This window comes from Acipenser ruthenus, unplaced genomic scaffold (genome assembly GCF_902713425.1).
Source record: "Acipenser ruthenus unplaced genomic scaffold, fAciRut3.2 maternal haplotype, whole genome shotgun sequence".
In the NCBI taxonomy this organism is placed as follows: domain Eukaryota; kingdom Metazoa; phylum Chordata; class Actinopteri; order Acipenseriformes; family Acipenseridae; genus Acipenser; species Acipenser ruthenus.
Window position 1 is genome coordinate 1 of NW_026708231.1, and position 19,274 is coordinate 19,274.

The 19,274-nt window shown below is 41.6% G+C and overlaps 31 non-coding genes across 31 annotated transcripts; 15 read left to right on the top strand and 16 right to left on the bottom strand.

Annotated features, from left to right (window-relative positions):
• The first annotated feature begins 294 nt into the window (after positions 1-294).
• On the top strand, positions 295-351 carry LOC131730151 (U7 small nuclear RNA). Its single transcript, XR_009323912.1, has one exon. It is a non-coding gene; the product is annotated as a U7 small nuclear RNA (small nuclear RNA).
• A 239-nt stretch (positions 352-590) lies between these two features.
• On the bottom strand, positions 591-730 carry LOC131730131 (U4 spliceosomal RNA). Its single transcript, XR_009323892.1, has one exon. It is a non-coding gene; the product is annotated as a U4 spliceosomal RNA (small nuclear RNA).
• Positions 731-1,920: 1,190 nt separating this feature from the next.
• trnav-cac (transfer RNA valine (anticodon CAC)) lies at positions 1,921-1,993 on the bottom strand. The gene has a single exon. It is a non-coding gene; the product is annotated as a tRNA-Val (tRNA).
• Positions 1,994-2,120: 127 nt separating this feature from the next.
• Positions 2,121-2,193, top strand: trnav-aac (transfer RNA valine (anticodon AAC)). The gene has a single exon. It is a non-coding gene; the product is annotated as a tRNA-Val (tRNA).
• Positions 2,194-2,748: 555 nt separating this feature from the next.
• LOC131730152 (U7 small nuclear RNA) lies at positions 2,749-2,805 on the top strand. The gene has a single exon (XR_009323913.1). It is a non-coding gene; the product is annotated as a U7 small nuclear RNA (small nuclear RNA).
• A 239-nt stretch (positions 2,806-3,044) lies between these two features.
• On the bottom strand, positions 3,045-3,184 carry LOC131730166 (U4 spliceosomal RNA). Its single transcript, XR_009323927.1, has one exon. It is a non-coding gene; the product is annotated as a U4 spliceosomal RNA (small nuclear RNA).
• A 1,190-nt stretch (positions 3,185-4,374) lies between these two features.
• On the bottom strand, positions 4,375-4,447 carry trnav-cac (transfer RNA valine (anticodon CAC)). Its single transcript has one exon. It is a non-coding gene; the product is annotated as a tRNA-Val (tRNA).
• Positions 4,448-4,574: 127 nt separating this feature from the next.
• trnav-aac (transfer RNA valine (anticodon AAC)) lies at positions 4,575-4,647 on the top strand. The gene has a single exon. It is a non-coding gene; the product is annotated as a tRNA-Val (tRNA).
• A 556-nt stretch (positions 4,648-5,203) lies between these two features.
• LOC131730191 (U7 small nuclear RNA) lies at positions 5,204-5,260 on the top strand. Its single transcript, XR_009323952.1, has one exon. It is a non-coding gene; the product is annotated as a U7 small nuclear RNA (small nuclear RNA).
• A 239-nt stretch (positions 5,261-5,499) lies between these two features.
• Positions 5,500-5,639, bottom strand: LOC131730177 (U4 spliceosomal RNA). The gene has a single exon (XR_009323938.1). It is a non-coding gene; the product is annotated as a U4 spliceosomal RNA (small nuclear RNA).
• Positions 5,640-6,829: 1,190 nt separating this feature from the next.
• On the bottom strand, positions 6,830-6,902 carry trnav-cac (transfer RNA valine (anticodon CAC)). Its single transcript has one exon. It is a non-coding gene; the product is annotated as a tRNA-Val (tRNA).
• Positions 6,903-7,029: 127 nt separating this feature from the next.
• trnav-aac (transfer RNA valine (anticodon AAC)) lies at positions 7,030-7,102 on the top strand. The gene has a single exon. It is a non-coding gene; the product is annotated as a tRNA-Val (tRNA).
• Positions 7,103-7,657: 555 nt separating this feature from the next.
• LOC131730153 (U7 small nuclear RNA) lies at positions 7,658-7,714 on the top strand. The gene has a single exon (XR_009323914.1). It is a non-coding gene; the product is annotated as a U7 small nuclear RNA (small nuclear RNA).
• Positions 7,715-7,953: 239 nt separating this feature from the next.
• LOC131730188 (U4 spliceosomal RNA) lies at positions 7,954-8,093 on the bottom strand. The gene has a single exon (XR_009323949.1). It is a non-coding gene; the product is annotated as a U4 spliceosomal RNA (small nuclear RNA).
• Positions 8,094-9,283: 1,190 nt separating this feature from the next.
• Positions 9,284-9,356, bottom strand: trnav-cac (transfer RNA valine (anticodon CAC)). Its single transcript has one exon. It is a non-coding gene; the product is annotated as a tRNA-Val (tRNA).
• A 127-nt stretch (positions 9,357-9,483) lies between these two features.
• On the top strand, positions 9,484-9,556 carry trnav-aac (transfer RNA valine (anticodon AAC)). The gene has a single exon. It is a non-coding gene; the product is annotated as a tRNA-Val (tRNA).
• A 555-nt stretch (positions 9,557-10,111) lies between these two features.
• Positions 10,112-10,168, top strand: LOC131730192 (U7 small nuclear RNA). Its single transcript, XR_009323953.1, has one exon. It is a non-coding gene; the product is annotated as a U7 small nuclear RNA (small nuclear RNA).
• A 239-nt stretch (positions 10,169-10,407) lies between these two features.
• Positions 10,408-10,547, bottom strand: LOC131730199 (U4 spliceosomal RNA). The gene has a single exon (XR_009323960.1). It is a non-coding gene; the product is annotated as a U4 spliceosomal RNA (small nuclear RNA).
• A 1,190-nt stretch (positions 10,548-11,737) lies between these two features.
• On the bottom strand, positions 11,738-11,810 carry trnav-cac (transfer RNA valine (anticodon CAC)). Its single transcript has one exon. It is a non-coding gene; the product is annotated as a tRNA-Val (tRNA).
• Positions 11,811-11,937: 127 nt separating this feature from the next.
• trnav-aac (transfer RNA valine (anticodon AAC)) lies at positions 11,938-12,010 on the top strand. The gene has a single exon. It is a non-coding gene; the product is annotated as a tRNA-Val (tRNA).
• A 555-nt stretch (positions 12,011-12,565) lies between these two features.
• Positions 12,566-12,622, top strand: LOC131730193 (U7 small nuclear RNA). The gene has a single exon (XR_009323954.1). It is a non-coding gene; the product is annotated as a U7 small nuclear RNA (small nuclear RNA).
• Positions 12,623-12,861: 239 nt separating this feature from the next.
• LOC131730137 (U4 spliceosomal RNA) lies at positions 12,862-13,001 on the bottom strand. The gene has a single exon (XR_009323898.1). It is a non-coding gene; the product is annotated as a U4 spliceosomal RNA (small nuclear RNA).
• Positions 13,002-14,191: 1,190 nt separating this feature from the next.
• trnav-cac (transfer RNA valine (anticodon CAC)) lies at positions 14,192-14,264 on the bottom strand. The gene has a single exon. It is a non-coding gene; the product is annotated as a tRNA-Val (tRNA).
• A 127-nt stretch (positions 14,265-14,391) lies between these two features.
• trnav-aac (transfer RNA valine (anticodon AAC)) lies at positions 14,392-14,464 on the top strand. The gene has a single exon. It is a non-coding gene; the product is annotated as a tRNA-Val (tRNA).
• Positions 14,465-15,019: 555 nt separating this feature from the next.
• On the top strand, positions 15,020-15,076 carry LOC131730194 (U7 small nuclear RNA). The gene has a single exon (XR_009323955.1). It is a non-coding gene; the product is annotated as a U7 small nuclear RNA (small nuclear RNA).
• Positions 15,077-15,315: 239 nt separating this feature from the next.
• LOC131730148 (U4 spliceosomal RNA) lies at positions 15,316-15,455 on the bottom strand. Its single transcript, XR_009323909.1, has one exon. It is a non-coding gene; the product is annotated as a U4 spliceosomal RNA (small nuclear RNA).
• A 1,190-nt stretch (positions 15,456-16,645) lies between these two features.
• Positions 16,646-16,718, bottom strand: trnav-cac (transfer RNA valine (anticodon CAC)). Its single transcript has one exon. It is a non-coding gene; the product is annotated as a tRNA-Val (tRNA).
• A 127-nt stretch (positions 16,719-16,845) lies between these two features.
• On the top strand, positions 16,846-16,918 carry trnav-aac (transfer RNA valine (anticodon AAC)). The gene has a single exon. It is a non-coding gene; the product is annotated as a tRNA-Val (tRNA).
• A 556-nt stretch (positions 16,919-17,474) lies between these two features.
• On the top strand, positions 17,475-17,531 carry LOC131730195 (U7 small nuclear RNA). The gene has a single exon (XR_009323956.1). It is a non-coding gene; the product is annotated as a U7 small nuclear RNA (small nuclear RNA).
• Positions 17,532-17,758: 227 nt separating this feature from the next.
• On the bottom strand, positions 17,759-17,898 carry LOC131730158 (U4 spliceosomal RNA). The gene has a single exon (XR_009323919.1). It is a non-coding gene; the product is annotated as a U4 spliceosomal RNA (small nuclear RNA).
• Positions 17,899-19,088: 1,190 nt separating this feature from the next.
• Positions 19,089-19,161, bottom strand: trnav-cac (transfer RNA valine (anticodon CAC)). The gene has a single exon. It is a non-coding gene; the product is annotated as a tRNA-Val (tRNA).
• Between the last annotated feature and the right edge of the window lie 113 nt (positions 19,162-19,274).

The window sequence follows — 19,274 nt, forward strand, 5'->3', positions numbered from 1 at the left end:
GTCAAAAGATATTGTATTATTTTTGCAACTACAGTCTGAATACTAAAATTGCCTTTGAAGAGAAGTTACATAATGTGCATGATATATCTGGGAGAAAGGAAAGCAATAGAACGGAGAGTTCCCATGACCTCCATGCATGGCTGTTTTCATGATATATTCATGTGCGTAAATTGTTTGGTAGGTTAACTCCCCAACCCCAAAACAGATTTCCGTGTTTCTTTTTCGTGTGTCACCACAACTTTAATGCTACTGCAAAAAAGCCAGATATCTATTAACATGGCTGGGGAGGCAAATTGATGTTTAGCTCTTTTAGTATTTGTCTAGAAGGTTTTCTCCGTGTCGAGTGCCCCGTGTTTTGTAAAATGAAAGATGACGCGTTGTTAGCGTGCGCGTTCCGAATGCCTGCCAGCTGCATAGTAATATAATTGACACAACAGGAGAAACGGCCCCTAACCTTGTAAATACACTTGTATGTTATAAAGAGTAAAAAGATCAACTCAAATGTTGTGCCCAATCAGTAGAATACAAAACCAAACCCAGAATGTCAAAGCGTCAACATTTGTTCTGTTCTTTCAACTACATGATAGCAGACTCTGTGAGACTGTCAAAAATTGCCAGCGGCGACTATATTTCAAGTCACCACGGCGGGGTATTGGTTAAAGTTTTCAACTAGCAATAATCACGCCTCGGACAAACCTCATGGGCTATGATACTGCCACTGCGCAAAGCTACAGAACTTGGGATAACTAAATGCTACCCCCTACAGCAAAGACATTTGACTTGCCGGTGGGCAAGTTACTGCGATATAATACAGTACAGTTAAATGATCCCTCAAACGTAGAGGTTTATGTTATCGACACTGCAGCCTCACAATGCAACAGAGTCCACTTTTTTATTCCGATTATATATGAACTGAAGTGTAGACCGTCATTGCTTTGGTGCACATAGGAGTGATGGGATACCAAGATGCAAATCTATCTGTCTCGCTCTCTTGCATCTAACATAAGCAAACGTTATTTATTTTTTTTATATAATGGTCACTAGTTATAAGTCTCCCCATCCTACAATGTGGGGTTTCATTTTTCAATCCTTTTATCTGACAATTACCTCCACAAGTAAATAAATGAATTCGCATACAGGGAGTTGAACCCTGGTCACCTGGGTGAAAAAACGGGAATCGTAACCACTAGATCATATGGGAAATCGCTGCTTCTTGTTTGCTACCCGAAGCCAGCAGAGAAATGTGCAGGTCATTTTTTTACACTGCTGCCATCGAAAGGGCAAAACAATGAATCGAACCTGGATTGCTCATTTTAGACCGCTCCAAATGATTTGTTTAATGCAGTGTATTTTTCTTTTGCGATGTTTTGATTACTCCCCCCGTGACTTTCATTCTGATTTGGGCACCCCCTTTCGTGCACGGATTTGAAAAGCATAAACTTTAACTGCAATATTTGTACCTGTGATTCTGTAGGTATATGAATAAACTGACATCTGTCGAAACTCGGGATATAACCCGGGAAATTTAGATATTCAACCTAACGATCGCCCTCCTGAGCTTTGTCGGCATGAATGACATAGTTGATCAAACTCTTCTTTGTTCTACGAGAACCAGCAACATTTTGTGAGACCAGATAGTCGTCTTGTTCTGTACAGACCTGCGAATTCATGGAATTTGAAAACATTCCGCATTTTAACATGCATTTTAAGAAGAAGAGTCAGAGTATCAACATTGTCGTTTCTGTGAGTCAAGCAGCAGTCGAAGCCAAAACGTTGCAGAGTGCATTCTCACTCCGTTTAATATACAGTCAGACTTGCATTGACAATGCACCATGCACACTACAAATACATCGTTCTGGTCTGGGTGGCTGTTTACCTGGGGAGAATAAATACATACAGTGAAAAAAAGATGCCGTGCTGTGTTTCCACCCGGTTTCGAACCGGGGACCTTTCGCGTGTGAGGCGAACGTGATAACCACTACACTATGGAAACATGTTGCTTAACAAACGATCCGTGTGTTGCGCTCTAAGCATACAGTGCCGATTACCCATTTTGGATCCTGCAGTGCAAGGCAGTCTTCACTTAAAGCCCAGCTGAATGTAACAATGTACATGTGAAAGTTTCCATAGTGTAGTGGTTATCACGTTCGCCTAACACGCGAAAGGTCCCCGGTTCGAAACCGGGTGGAAACATGTGCTTGTTCGTTTTTTTGTTGCGGTCTTCTCCGCTCTCTGTGAGTCCAGCAGCAGACTGCGTCAAAAAGTTGCACTGAGAATTGATTGATTTATTTTATTTTATTAATGGGTGTTTCATTCGAGAAGCAGCTGTATCAGAGTGGCGCAGCGGAAGCGTGCTGAGCCTTATAACCCAGAGGTCGACGGAGCGAAACCGTCTTCTGTTAGCCTTTTTTTTCTTCTGTTGGCAAAGTAGTTGTTTTTAAAAGATGAACTCTAGTCAAAAGATATTGTATTATTTTTGCAACTACAGTCTGAATACTAAAATTGCCTTTGAAGAGAAGTTACATAATGTGCATGATATATCTGGGAGAAAGGAAAGCAATAGAACGGAGAGTTCCCATGACCTCCATGCATGGCTGTTTTCATGATATATTCATGTGCGTAAATTGTTTGGTAGGTTAACTCCCCAACCCCAAAACAGATTTCCGTGTTTCTTTTTCGTGTGTCACCACAACTTTAATGCTACTGCAAAAAAGCCAGATATCTATTAACATGGCTGGGGAGGCAAATTGATGTTTAGCTCTTTTAGTATTTGTCTAGAAGGTTTTCTCCGTGTCGAGTGCCCCGTGTTTTGTAAAATGAAAGATGACGCGTTGTTAGCGTGCGCGTTCCGAATGCCTGCCAGCTGCATAGTAATATAATTGACACAACAGGAGAAACGGCCCCTAACCTTGTAAATACACTTGTATGTTATAAAGAGTAAAAAGATCAACTCAAATGTTGTGCCCAATCAGTAGAATACAAAACCAAACCCAGAATGTCAAAGCGTCAACATTTGTTCTGTTCTTTCAACTACATGATAGCAGACTCTGTGAGACTGTCAAAAATTGCCAGCGGCGACTATATTTCAAGTCACCACGGCGGGGTATTGGTTAAAGTTTTCAACTAGCAATAATCACGCCTCGGACAAACCTCATGGGCTATGATACTGCCACTGCGCAAAGCTACAGAACTTGGGATAACTAAATGCTACCCCCTACAGCAAAGACATTTGACTTGCCGGTGGGCAAGTTACTGCGATATAATACAGTACAGTTAAATGATCCCTCAAACGTAGAGGTTTATGTTATCGACACTGCAGCCTCACAATGCAACAGAGTCCACTTTTTTATTCCGATTATATATGAACTGAAGTGTAGACCGTCATTGCTTTGGTGCACATAGGAGTGATGGGATACCAAGATGCAAATCTATCTGTCTCGCTCTCTTGCATCTAACATAAGCAAACGTTATTTATTTTTTTTATATAATGGTCACTAGTTATAAGTCTCCCCATCCTACAATGTGGGGTTTCATTTTTCAATCCTTTTATCTGACAATTACCTCCACAAGTAAATAAATGAATTCGCATACAGGGAGTTGAACCCTGGTCACCTGGGTGAAAAAACGGGAATCGTAACCACTAGATCATATGGGAAATCACTGCTTCTTGTTTGCTACCCGAAGCCAGCAGAGAAATGTGCAGGTCATTTTTTTACACTGCTGCCATCGAAAGGGCAAAACAATGAATCGAACCTGGATTGCTCATTTTAGACCGCTCCAAATGATTTGTTTAATGCAGTGTATTTTTCTTTTGCGATGTTTTGATTACTCCCCCCGTGACTTTCATTCTGATTTGGGCACCCCCTTTCGTGCACGGATTTGAAAAGCATAAACTTTAACTGCAATATTTGTACCTGTGATTCTGTAGGTATATGAATAAACTGACATCTGTCGAAACTCGGGATATAACCCGGGAAATTTAGATATTCAACCTAACGATCGCCCTCCTGAGCTTTGTCGGCATGAATGACATAGTTGATCAAACTCTTCTTTGTTCTACGAGAACCAGCAACATTTTGTGAGACCAGATAGTCGTCTTGTTCTGTACAGACCTGCGAATTCATGGAATTTGAAAACATTCCGCATTTTAACATGCATTTTAAGAAGAAGAGTCAGAGTATCAACATTGTCGTTTCTGTGAGTCAAGCAGCAGTCGAAGCCAAAACGTTGCAGAGTGCATTCTCACTCCGTTTAATATACAGTCAGACTTGCATTGACAATGCACCATGCACACTACAAATACATCGTTCTGGTCTGGGTGGCTGTTTACCTGGGGAGAATAAATACATACAGTGAAAAAAAGATGCCGTGCTGTGTTTCCACCCGGTTTCGAACCGGGGACCTTTCGCGTGTGAGGCGAACGTGATAACCACTACACTATGGAAACATGTTGCTTAACAAACGATCCGTGTGTTGCGCTCTAAGCATACAGTGCCGATTACCCATTTTGGATCCTGCAGTGCAAGGCAGTCTTCACTTAAAGCCCAGCTGAATGTAACAATGTACATGTGAAAGTTTCCATAGTGTAGTGGTTATCACGTTCGCCTAACACGCGAAAGGTCCCCGGTTCGAAACCGGGTGGAAACATGTGCTTGTTCGTTTTTTTGTTGCGGTCTTCTCCGCTCTCTGTGAGTCCAGCAGCAGACTGCGTCAAAAAGTTGCACTGAGAATTGATTGATTTATTTTATTTTATTAATGGGTGTTTCATTCGAGAAGCAGCTGTATCAGAGTGGCGCAGCGGAAGCGTGCTGAGCCTTATAACCCAGAGGTCGACGGAGCGAAACCGTCTTCTGTTAGCCTTTTTTTTTCTTCTGTTGGCAAAGTAGTTGTTTTTAAAAGATGAACTCTAGTCAAAAGATATTGTATTATTTTTGCAACTACAGTCTGAATACTAAAATTGCCTTTGAAGAGAAGTTACATAATGTGCATGATATATCTGGGAGAAAGGAAAGCAATAGAACGGAGAGTTCCCATGACCTCCATGCATGGCTGTTTTCATGATATATTCATGTGCGTAAATTGTTTGGTAGGTTAACTCCCCAACCCCAAAACAGATTTCCATGTTTCTTTTTCGTGTGTCACCACAACTTTAATGCTACTGCAAAAAAGCCAGATATCTATTAACATGGCTGGGGAGGCAAATTGATGTTTAGCTCTTTTAGTATTTGTCTAGAAGGTTTTCTCCGTGTCGAATGCCCCGTGTTTTGTAAAATGAAAGATGACGCGTTGTTAGCGTGCGCGTTCCGAATGCCTGCCAGCTGCATAGTAATATAATTGACACAACAGGAGAAACGGCCCCTAACCTTGTAAATACACTTGTATGTTATAAAGAGTAAAAAGATCAACTCAAATGTTGTGCCCAATCAGTAGAATACAAAACCAAACCCAGAATGTCAAAGCGTCAACATTTGTTCTGTTCTTTCAACTACATGATAGCAGACTCTGTGAGACTGTCAAAAATTGCCAGCGGCGACTATATTTCAAGTCACCACGGCGGGGTATTGGTTAAAGTTTTCAACTAGCAATAATCACGCCTCGGACAAACCTCATGGGCTATGATACTGCCACTGCGCAAAGCTACAGAACTTGGGATAACTAAATGCTACCCCCTACAGCAAAGACATTTGACTTGCCGGTGGGCAAGTTACTGCGATATAATACAGTACAGTTAAATGATCCCTCAAACGTAGAGGTTTATGTTATCGACACTGCAGCCTCACAATGCAACAGAGTCCACTTTTTTATTCCGATTATATATGAACTGAAGTGTAGACCGTCATTGCTTTGGTGCACATAGGAGTGATGGGATACCAAGATGCAAATCTATCTGTCTCGCTCTCTTGCATCTAACATAAGCAAACGTTATTTATTTTTTTTATATAATGGTCACTAGTTATAAGTCTCCCCATCCTACAATGTGGGGTTTCATTTTTCAATCCTTTTATCTGACAATTACCTCCACAAGTAAATAAATGAATTCGCATACAGGGAGTTGAACCCTGGTCACCTGGGTGAAAAAACGGGAATCGTAACCACTAGATCATATGGGAAATCACTGCTTCTTGTTTGCTACCCGAAGCCAGCAGAGAAATGTGCAGGTCATTTTTTTACACTGCTGCCATCGAAAGGGCAAAACAATGAATCGAACCTGGATTGCTCATTTTAGACCGCTCCAAATGATTTGTTTAATGCAGTGTATTTTTCTTTTGCGATGTTTTGATTACTCCCCCCGTGACTTTCATTCTGATTTGGGCACCCCCTTTCGTGCACGGATTTGAAAAGCATAAACTTTAACTGCAATATTTGTACCTGTGATTCTGTAGGTATATGAATAAACTGACATCTGTCGAAACTCGGGATATAACCCGGGAAATTTAGATATTCAACCTAACGATCGCCCTCCTGAGCTTTGTCGGCATGAATGACATAGTTGATCAAACTCTTCTTTGTTCTACGAGAACCAGCAACATTTTGTGAGACCAGATAGTCGTCTTGTTCTGTACAGACCTGCGAATTCATGGAATTTGAAAACATTCCGCATTTTAACATGCATTTTAAGAAGAAGAGTCAGAGTATCAACATTGTCGTTTCTGTGAGTCAAGCAGCAGTCGAAGCCAAAACGTTGCAGAGTGCATTCTCACTCCGTTTAATATACAGTCAGACTTGCATTGACAATGCACCATGCACACTACAAATACATCGTTCTGGTCTGGGTGGCTGTTTACCTGGGGAGAATAAATACATACAGTGAAAAAAAGATGCCGTGCTGTGTTTCCACCCGGTTTCGAACCGGGGACCTTTCGCGTGTGAGGCGAACGTGATAACCACTACACTATGGAAACATGTTGCTTAACAAACGATCCGTGTGTTGCGCTCTAAGCATACAGTGCCGATTACCCATTTTGGATCCTGCAGTGCAAGGCAGTCTTCACTTAAAGCCCAGCTGAATGTAACAATGTACATGTGAAAGTTTCCATAGTGTAGTGGTTATCACGTTCGCCTAACACGCGAAAGGTTCCCGGTTCGAAACCGGGTGGAAACATGTGCTTGTTCGTTTTTTTGTTGCGGTCTTCTCCGCTCTCTGTGAGTCCAGCAGCAGACTGCGTCAAAAAGTTGCACTGAGAATTGATTGATTTATTTTATTTTATTAATGGGTGTTTCATTCGAGAAGCAGCTGTATCAGAGTGGCGCAGCGGAAGCGTGCTGAGCCTTATAACCCAGAGGTCGACGGAGCGAAACCGTCTTCTGTTAGCCTTTTTTTTCTTCTGTTGGCAAAGTAGTTGTTTTTAAAAGATGAACTCTAGTCAAAAGATATTGTATTATTTTTGCAACTACAGTCTGAATACTAAAATTGCCTTTGAAGAGAAGTTACATAATGTGCATGATATATCTGGGAGAAAGGAAAGCAATAGAACGGAGAGTTCCCATGACCTCCATGCATGGCTGTTTTCATGATATATTCATGTGCGTAAATTGTTTGGTAGGTTAACTCCCCAACCCCAAAACAGATTTCCGTGTTTCTTTTTCGTGTGTCACCACAACTTTAATGCTACTGCAAAAAAGCCAGATATCTATTAACATGGCTGGGGAGGCAAATTGATGTTTAGCTCTTTTAGTATTTGTCTAGAAGGTTTTCTCCGTGTCGAGTGCCCCGTGTTTTGTAAAATGAAAGATGACGCGTTGTTAGCGTGCGCGTTCCGAATGCCTGCCAGCTGCATAGTAATATAATTGACACAACAGGAGAAACGGCCCCTAACCTTGTAAATACACTTGTATGTTATAAAGAGTAAAAAGATCAACTCAAATGTTGTGCCCAATCAGTAGAATACAAAACCAAACCCAGAATGTCAAAGCGTCAACATTTGTTCTGTTCTTTCAACTACATGATAGCAGACTCTGTGAGACTGTCAAAAATTGCCAGCGGCGACTATATTTCAAGTCACCACGGCGGGGTATTGGTTAAAGTTTTCAACTAGCAATAATCACGCCTCGGACAAACCTCATGGGCTATGATACTGCCACTGCGCAAAGCTACAGAACTTGGGATAACTAAATGCTACCCCCTACAGCAAAGACATTTGACTTGCCGGTGGGCAAGTTACTGCGATATAATACAGTACAGTTAAATGATCCCTCAAACGTAGAGGTTTATGTTATCGACACTGCAGCCTCACAATGCAACAGAGTCCACTTTTTTATTCCGATTATATATGAACTGAAGTGTAGACCGTCATTGCTTTGGTGCACATAGGAGTGATGGGATACCAAGATGCAAATCTATCTGTCTCGCTCTCTTGCATCTAACATAAGCAAACGTTATTTATTTTTTTTATATAATGGTCACTAGTTACAAGTCTCCCCATCCTACAATGTGGGGTTTCATTTTTCAATCCTTTTATCTGACAATTACCTCCACAAGTAAATAAATGAATTCGCATACAGGGAGTTGAACCCTGGTCACCTGGGTGAAAAAACGGGAATCGTAACCACTAGATCATATGGGAAATCGCTGCTTCTTGTTTGCTACCCGAAGCCAGCAGAGAAATGTGCAGGTCATTTTTTTACACTGCTGCCATCGAAAGGGCAAAACAATGAATCGAACCTGGATTGCTCATTTTAGACCGCTCCAAATGATTTGTTTAATGCAGTGTATTTTTCTTTTGCGATGTTTTGATTACTCCCCCCGTGACTTTCATTCTGATTTGGGCACCCCCTTTCGTGCACGGATTTGAAAAGCATAAACTTTAACTGCAATATTTGTACCTGTGATTCTGTAGGTATATGAATAAACTGACATCTGTCGAAACTCGGGATATAACCCGGGAAATTTAGATATTCAACCTAACGATCGCCCTCCTGAGCTTTGTCGGCATGAATGACATAGTTGATCAAACTCTTCTTTGTTCTACGAGAACCAGCAACATTTTGTGAGACCAGATAGTCGTCTTGTTCTGTACAGACCTGCGAATTCATGGAATTTGAAAACATTCCGCATTTTAACATGCATTTTAAGAAGAAGAGTCAGAGTATCAACATTGTCGTTTCTGTGAGTCAAGCAGCAGTCGAAGCCAAAACGTTGCAGAGTGCATTCTCACTCCGTTTAATATACAGTCAGACTTGCATTGACAATGCACCATGCACACTACAAATACATCGTTCTGGTCTGGGTGGCTGTTTACCTGGGGAGAATAAATACATACAGTGAAAAAAAGATGCCGTGCTGTGTTTCCACCCGGTTTCGAACCGGGGACCTTTCGCGTGTGAGGCGAACGTGATAACCACTACACTATGGAAACATGTTGCTTAACAAACGATCCGTGTGTTGCGCTCTAAGCATACAGTGCCGATTACCCATTTTGGATCCTGCAGTGCAAGGCAGTCTTCACTTAAAGCCCAGCTGAATGTAACAATGTACATGTGAAAGTTTCCATAGTGTAGTGGTTATCACGTTCGCCTAACACGCGAAAGGTCCCCGGTTCGAAACCGGGTGGAAACATGTGCTTGTTCGTTTTTTTGTTGCGGTCTTCTCCGCTCTCTGTGAGTCCAGCAGCAGACTGCGTCAAAAAGTTGCACTGAGAATTGATTGATTTATTTTATTTTATTAATGGGTGTTTCATTCGAGAAGCAGCTGTATCAGAGTGGCGCAGCGGAAGCGTGCTGAGCCTTATAACCCAGAGGTCGACGGAGCGAAACCGTCTTCTGTTAGCCTTTTTTTTCTTCTGTTGGCAAAGTAGTTGTTTTTAAAAGATGAACTCTAGTCAAAAGATATTGTATTATTTTTGCAACTACAGTCTGAATACTAAAATTGCCTTTGAAGAGAAGTTACATAATGTGCATGATATATCTGGGAGAAAGGAAAGCAATAGAACGGAGAGTTCCCATGACCTCCATGCATGGCTGTTTTCATGATATATTCATGTGCGTAAATTGTTTGGTAGGTTAACTCCCCAACCCCAAAACAGATTTCCGTGTTTCTTTTTCGTGTGTCACCACAACTTTAATGCTACTGCAAAAAAGCCAGATATCTATTAACATGGCTGGGGAGGCAAATTGATGTTTAGCTCTTTTAGTATTTGTCTAGAAGGTTTTCTCCGTGTCGAATGCCCCGTGTTTTGTAAAATGAAAGATGACGCGTTGTTAGCGTGCGCGTTCCGAATGCCTGCCAGCTGCATAGTAATATAATTGACACAACAGGAGAAACGGCCCCTAACCTTGTAAATACACTTGCATGTTATAAAGAGTAAAAAGATCAACTCAAATGTTGTGCCCAATCAGTAGAATACAAAACCAAACCCAGAATGTCAAAGCGTCAACATTTGTTCTGTTCTTTCAACTACATGATAGCAGACTCTGTGAGACTGTCAAAAATTGCCAGCGGCGACTATATTTCAAGTCACCACGGCGGGGTATTGGTTAAAGTTTTCAACTAGCAATAATCACGCCTCGGACAAACCTCATGGGCTATGATACTGCCACTGCGCAAAGCTACAGAACTTGGGATAACTAAATGCTACCCCCTACAGCAAAGACATTTGACTTGCCGGTGGGCAAGTTACTGCGATATAATACAGTACAGTTAAATGATCCCTCAAACGTAGAGGTTTATGTTATCGACACTGCAGCCTCACAATGCAACAGAGTCCACTTTTTTATTCCGATTATATATGAACTGAAGTGTAGACCGTCATTGCTTTGGTGCACATAGGAGTGATGGGATACCAAGATGCAAATCTATCTGTCTCGCTCTCTTGCATCTAACATAAGCAAACGTTATTTATTTTTTTTATATAATGGTCACTAGTTATAAGTCTCCCCATCCTACAATGTGGGGTTTCATTTTTCAATCCTTTTATCTGACAATTACCTCCACAAGTAAATAAATGAATTCGCATACAGGGAGTTGAACCCTGGTCACCTGGGTGAAAAAACGGGAATCGTAACCACTAGATCATATGGGAAATCGCTGCTTCTTGTTTGCTACCCGAAGCCAGCAGAGAAATGTGCAGGTCATTTTTTTACACTGCTGCCATCGAAAGGGCAAAACAATGAATCGAACCTGGATTGCTCATTTTAGACCGCTCCAAATGATTTGTTTAATGCAGTGTATTTTTCTTTTGCGATGTTTTGATTACTCCCCCCGTGACTTTCATTCTGATTTGGGCACCCCCTTTCGTGCACGGATTTGAAAAGCATAAACTTTAACTGCAATATTTGTACCTGTGATTCTGTAGGTATATGAATAAACTGACATCTGTCGAAACTCGGGATATAACCCGGGAAATTTAGATATTCAACCTAACGATCGCCCTCCTGAGCTTTGTCGGCATGAATGACATAGTTGATCAAACTCTTCTTTGTTCTACGAGAACCAGCAACATTTTGTGAGACCAGATAGTCGTCTTGTTCTGTACAGACCTGCGAATTCATGGAATTTGAAAACATTCCGCATTTTAACATGCATTTTAAGAAGAAGAGTCAGAGTATCAACATTGTCGTTTCTGTGAGTCAAGCAGCAGTCGAAGCCAAAACGTTGCAGAGTGCATTCTCACTCCGTTTAATATACAGTCAGACTTGCATTGACAATGCACCATGCACACTACAAATACATCGTTCTGGTCTGGGTGGCTGTTTACCTGGGGAGAATAAATACATACAGTGAAAAAAAGATGCCGTGCTGTGTTTCCACCCGGTTTCGAACCGGGGACCTTTCGCGTGTGAGGCGAACGTGATAACCACTACACTATGGAAACATGTTGCTTAACAAACGATCCGTGTGTTGCGCTCTAAGCATACAGTGCCGATTACCCATTTTGGATCCTGCAGTGCAAGGCAGTCTTCACTTAAAGCCCAGCTGAATGTAACAATGTACATGTGAAAGTTTCCATAGTGTAGTGGTTATCACGTTCGCCTAACACGCGAAAGGTCCCCGGTTCGAAACCGGGTGGAAACATGTGCTTGTTCGTTTTTTTGTTGCGGTCTTCTCCGCTCTCTGTGAGTCCAGCAGCAGACTGCGTCAAAAAGTTGCACTGAGAATTGATTGATTTATTTTATTTTATTAATGGGTGTTTCATTCGAGAAGCAGCTGTATCAGAGTGGCGCAGCGGAAGCGTGCTGAGCCTTATAACCCAGAGGTCGACGGAGCGAAACCGTCTTCTGTTAGCCTTTTTTTTCTTCTGTTGGCAAAGTAGTTGTTTTTAAAAGATGAACTCTAGTCAAAAGATATTGTATTATTTTTGCAACTACAGTCTGAATACTAAAATTGCCTTTGAAGAGAAGTTACATAATGTGCATGATATATCTGGGAGAAAGGAAAGCAATAGAACGGAGAGTTCCCATGACCTCCATGCATGGCTGTTTTCATGATATATTCATGTGCGTAAATTGTTTGGTAGGTTAACTCCCCAACCCCAAAACAGATTTCCGTGTTTCTTTTTCGTGTGTCACCACAACTTTAATGCTACTGCAAAAAAGCCAGATATCTATTAACATGGCTGGGGAGGCAAATTGATGTTTAGCTCTTTTAGTATTTGTCTAGAAGGTTTTCTCCGTGTCGAATGCCCCGTGTTTTGTAAAATGAAAGATGACGCGTTGTTAGCGTGCGCGTTCCGAATGCCTGCCAGCTGCATAGTAATATAATTGACACAACAGGAGAAACGGCCCCTAACCTTGTAAATACACTTGTATGTTATAAAGAGTAAAAAGATCAACTCAAATGTTGTGCCCAATCAGTAGAATACAAAACCAAACCCAGAATGTCAAAGCGTCAACATTTGTTCTGTTCTTTCAACTACATGATAGCAGACTCTGTGAGACTGTCAAAAATTGCCAGCGGCGACTATATTTCAAGTCACCACGGCGGGGTATTGGTTAAAGTTTTCAACTAGCAATAATCACGCCTCGGACAAACCTCATGGGCTATGATACTGCCACTGCGCAAAGCTACAGAACTTGGGATAACTAAATGCTACCCCCTACAGCAAAGACATTTGACTTGCCGGTGGGCAAGTTACTGCGATATAATACAGTACAGTTAAATGATCCCTCAAACGTAGAGGTTTATGTTATCGACACTGCAGCCTCACAATGCAACAGAGTCCACTTTTTTATTCCGATTATATATGAACTGAAGTGTAGACCGTCATTGCTTTGGTGCACATAGGAGTGATGGGATACCAAGATGCAAATCTATCTGTCTCGCTCTCTTGCATCTAACATAAGCAAACGTTATTTATTTTTTTTATATAATGGTCACTAGTTATAAGTCTCCCCATCCTACAATGTGGGGTTTCATTTTTCAATCCTTTTATCTGACAATTACCTCCACAAGTAAATAAATGAATTCGCATACAGGGAGTTGAACCCTGGTCACCTGGGTGAAAAAACGGGAATCGTAACCACTAGATCATATGGGAAATCGCTGCTTCTTGTTTGCTACCCGAAGCCAGCAGAGAAATGTGCAGGTCATTTTTTTACACTGCTGCCATCGAAAGGGCAAAACAATGAATCGAACCTGGATTGCTCATTTTAGACCGCTCCAAATGATTTGTTTAATGCAGTGTATTTTTCTTTTGCGATGTTTTGATTACTCCCCCCGTGACTTTCATTCTGATTTGGGCACCCCCTTTCGTGCACGGATTTGAAAAGCATAAACTTTAACTGCAATATTTGTACCTGTGATTCTGTAGGTATATGAATAAACTGACATCTGTCGAAACTCGGGATATAACCCGGGAAATTTAGATATTCAACCTAACGATCGCCCTCCTGAGCTTTGTCGGCATGAATGACATAGTTGATCAAACTCTTCTTTGTTCTACGAGAACCAGCAACATTTTGTGAGACCAGATAGTCGTCTTGTTCTGTACAGACCTGCGAATTCATGGAATTTGAAAACATTCCGCATTTTAACATGCATTTTAAGAAGAAGAGTCAGAGTATCAACATTGTCGTTTCTGTGAGTCAAGCAGCAGTCGAAGCCAAAACGTTGCAGAGTGCATTCTCACTCCGTTTAATATACAGTCAGACTTGCATTGACAATGCACCATGCACACTACAAATACATCGTTCTGGTCTGGGTGGCTGTTTACCTGGGGAGAATAAATACATACAGTGAAAAAAAGATGCCGTGCTGTGTTTCCACCCGGTTTCGAACCGGGGACCTTTCGCGTGTGAGGCGAACGTGATAACCACTACACTATGGAAACATGTTGCTTAACAAACGATCCGTGTGTTGCGCTCTAAGCATACAGTGCCGATTACCCATTTTGGATCCTGCAGTGCAAGGCAGTCTTCACTTAAAGCCCAGCTGAATGTAACAATGTACATGTGAAAGTTTCCATAGTGTAGTGGTTATCACGTTCGCCTAACACGCGAAAGGTTCCCGGTTCGAAACCGGGTGGAAACATGTGCTTGTTCGTTTTTTTGTTGCGGTCTTCTCCGCTCTCTGTGAGTCCAGCAGCAGACTGCGTCAAAAAGTTGCACTGAGAATTGATTGATTTATTTTATTTTATTAATGGGTGTTTCATTCGAGAAGCAGCTGTATCAGAGTGGCGCAGCGGAAGCGTGCTGAGCCTTATAACCCAGAGGTCGACGGAGCGAAACCGTCTTCTGTTAGCCTTTTTTTTCTTCTGTTGGCAAAGTAGTTGTTTTTAAAAGATGAACTCTAGTCAAAAGATATTGTATTATTTTTGCAACTACAGTCTGAATACTAAAATTGCCTTTGAAGAGAAGTTACATAATGTGCATGATATATCTGGGAGAAAGGAAAGCAATAGAACGGAGAGTTCCCATGACCTCCATGCATGGCTGTTTTCATGATATATTCATGTGCGTAAATTGTTTGGTAGGTTAACTCCCCAACCCCAAAACAGATTTCCATGTTTCTTTTTCGTGTGTCACCACAACTTTAATGCTACTGCAAAAAAGCCAGATATCTATTAACATGGCTGGGGAGGCAAATTGATGTTTAGCTCTTTTAGTATTTGTCTAGAAGGTTTTCTCCGTGTCGAATGCCCCGTGTTTTGTAAAATGAAAGATGACGCGTTGTTAGCGTGCGCGTTCCGAATGCCTGCCAGCTGCATAGTAATATAATTGACACAACAGGAGAAACGGCCCCTAACCTTGTAAATACACTTGTATGTTATAAAGAGTAAAAAGATCAACTCAAATGTTGTGCCCAATCAGTAGAATACAAAACCAAACCCAGAATGTCAAAGCGTCAACATTTGTTCTGTTTTTTCAACTACATGATAGCAGACTCTGTGAGACTGTCAAAAATTGCCAGCGGCGACTATATTTCAAGTCACCACGGCGGGGTATTGGTTAAAGTTTTCAACTAGCAATAATCACGCCTCGGACAAACCTCATGGGCTATGATACTGCCACTGCGCAAAGCTACAGAACTTGGGATAACTAAATGCTACCCCCTACAGCAAAGACATTTGACTTGCCGGTGGGCAAGTTACTGCGATATAATACAGTACAGTTAAATGATCCCTCAAACGTAGAGGTTTATGTTATCGACACTGCAGCCTCACAATGCAACAGAGTCCACTTTTTTATTCCGATTATATATGAACTGAAGTGTAGACCGTCATTGCTTTGGTGCACATAGGAGTGATGGGATACCAAGATGCAAATCTATCTGTCTCGCTCTCTTGCATCTAACATAAGCAAACGTTATTTATTTTTTTTATATAATGGTCACTAGTTATAAGTCTCCCCATCCTACAATGTGGGGTTTCATTTTTCAATCCTTTTATCTGACAATTACCTCCACAAGTAAATAAATGAATTCGCATACAGGGAGTTGAACCCTGGTCACCTGGGTGAAAAAACGGGAATCGTAACCACTAGATCATATGGGAAATCACTGCTTCTTGTTTGCTACCCGAAGCCAGCAGAGAAATGTGCAGGTCATTTTTTTACACTGCTGCCATCGAAAGGGCAAAACAATGAATCGAACCTGGATTGCTCATTTTAGACCGCTCCAAATGATTTGTTTAATGCAGTGTATTTTTCTTTTGCGATGTTTTGATTACTCCCCCCGTGACTTTCATTCTGATTTGGGCACCCCCTTTCGTGCACGGATTTGAAAAGCATAAACTTTAACTGCAATATTTGTACCTGTGATTCTGTAGGTATATGAATAAACTGACATCTGTCGAAACTCGGGATATAACCCGGGAAATTTAGATATTCAACCTAACGATCGCCCTCCTGAGCTTTGTCGGCATGAATGACATAGTTGATCAAACTCTTCTTTGTTCTACGAGAACCAGCAACATTTTGTGAGACCAGATAGTCGTCTTGTTCTGTACAGACCTGCGAATTCATGGAATTTGAAAACATTCCGCATTTTAACATGCATTTTAAGAAGAAGAGTCAGAGTATCAACATTGTCGTTTCTGTGAGTCAAGCAGCAGTCGAAGCCAAAACGTTGCAGAGTGCATTCTCACTCCGTTTAATATACAGTCAGACTTGCATTGACAATGCACCATGCACACTACAAATACATCGTTCTGGTCTGGGTGGCTGTTTACCTGGGGAGAATAAATACATACAGTGAAAAAAAGATGCCGTGCTGTGTTTCCACCCGGTTTCGAACCGGGGACCTTTCGCGTGTGAGGCGAACGTGATAACCACTACACTATGGAAACATGTTGCTTAACAAACGATCCGTGTGTTGCGCTCTAAGCATACAGTGCCGATTACCCATTTTGGATCCTGCAGTGCAAGGCAGTCTTCACTTAAAGCCCAGCTGAATGTAACAATGTACATGTGAAAGTTTCCATAGTGTAGTGGTTATCACGTTCGCCTAACACGCGAAAGGTCCCCGGTTCGAAACCGGGTGGAAACATGTGCTTGTTCGTTTTTTTGTTGCGGTCTTCTCCGCTCTCTGTGAGTCCAGCAGCAGACTGCGTCAAAAAGTTGCACTGAGAATTGATTGATTTATTTTATTTTATTAATGGGTGTTTCATTCGAGAAGCAGCTGTATCAGAGTGGCGCAGCGGAAGCGTGCTGAGCCTTATAACCCAGAGGTCGACGGAGCGAAACCGTCTTCTGTTAGCCTTTTTTTTTCTTCTGTTGGCAAAGTAGTTGTTTTTAAAAGATGAACTCTAGTCAAAAGATATTGTATTATTTTTGCAACTACAGTCTGAATACTAAAATTGCCTTTGAAGAGAAGTTACATAATGTGCATGATATATCTGGGAGAAAGGAAAGCAATAGAACGGAGAGTTCCCATGACCTCCATGCATGGCTGTTTTCATGATATATTCATGTGCGTAAATTGTTTGGTAGGTTAACTCCCCAACCCCAAAACAGATTTCCATGTTTCTTTTTCGTGTGTCACCACAACTTTAATGCTACTGCAAAAAAGCCAGATATCTATTAACATGGCTGGGGAGGCAAATTGATGTTTAGCTCTTTTAGTATTTGTCTAGAAGGTTTTCTCCGTGTCGAATGCCCCGTGTTTTGTAAAATGAAAGATGACGCGTTGTTAGCGTGCGCGTTCCGAATGCCTGCCAGCTGCATAGTAATATAATTGACACAACAGGAGAAACGGCCCCTAACCTTGTATGTTATAAAGAGTAAAAAGATCAACTCAAATGTTGTGCCCAATCAGTAGAATACAAAACCAAACCCAGAATGTCAAAGCGTCAACATTTGTTCTGTTCTTTCAACTACATGATAGCAGACTCTGTGAGACTGTCAAAAATTGCCAGCGGCGACTATATTTCAAGTCACCACGGCGGGGTATTGGTTAAAGTTTTCAACTAGCAATAATCACGCCTCGGACAAACCTCATGGGCTATGATACTGCCACTGCGCAAAGCTACAGAACTTGGGATAACTAAATGCTACCCCCTACAGCAAAGACATTTGACTTGCCGGTGGGCAAGTTACTGCGATATAATACAGTACAGTTAAATGATCCCTCAAACGTAGAGGTTTATGTTATCGACACTGCAGCCTCACAATGCAACAGAGTCCACTTTTTTATTCCGATTATATATGAACTGAAGTGTAGACCGTCATTGCTTTGGTGCACATAGGAGTGATGGGATACCAAGATGCAAATCTATCTGTCTCGCTCTCTTGCATCTAACATAAGCAAACGTTATTTATTTTTTTTATATAATGGTCACTAGTTATAAGTCTCCCCATCCTACAATGTGGGGTTTCATTTTTCAATCCTTTTATCTGACAATTACCTCCACAAGTAAATAAATGAATTCGCATACAGGGAGTTGAACCCTGGTCACCTGGGTGAAAAAACGGGAATCGTAACCACTAGATCATATGGGAAATCACTGCTTCTTGTTTGCTACCCGAAGCCAGCAGAGAAATGTGCAGGTCATTTTTTTACACTGCTGCCATCGAAAGGGCAAAACAATGAATCGAACCTGGATTGCTCATTTTAGACCGCTCCAAATGATTTGTTTAATGCAGTGTATTTTTCTTTTGCGATGTTTTGATTACTCCCCCCGTGACTTTCATTCTGATTTGGGCACCCCCTTTCGTGCACGGATTTGAAAAGCATAAACTTTAACTGCAATATTTGTACCTGTGATTCTGTAGGTATATGAATAAACTGACATCTGTCGAAACTCGGGATATAACCCGGGAAATTTAGATATTCAACCTAACGATCGCCCTCCTGAGCTTTGTCGGCATGAATGACATAGTTGATCAAACTCTTCTTTGTTCTACGAGAACCAGCAACATTTTGTGAGACCAGATAGTCGTCTTGTTCTGTACAGACCTGCGAATTCATGGAATTTGAAAACATTCCGCATTTTAACATGCATTTTAAGAAGAAGAGTCAGAGTATCAACATTGTCGTTTCTGTGAGTCAAGCAGCAGTCGAAGCCAAAACGTTGCAGAGTGCATTCTCACTCCGTTTAATATACAGTCAGACTTGCATTGACAATGCACCATGCACACTACAAATACATCGTTCTGGTCTGGGTGGCTGTTTACCTGGGGAGAATAAATACATACAGTGAAAAAAAGATGCCGTGCTGTGTTTCCACCCGGTTTCGAACCGGGGACCTTTCGCGTGTGAGGCGAACGTGATAACCACTACACTATGGAAACATGTTGCTTAACAAACGATCCGTGTGTTGCGCTCTAAGCATACAGTGCCGATTACCCATTTTGGATCCTGCAGTGCAAGGCAGTCTTCACTTAAAGCCCAGCTGAATGTAACA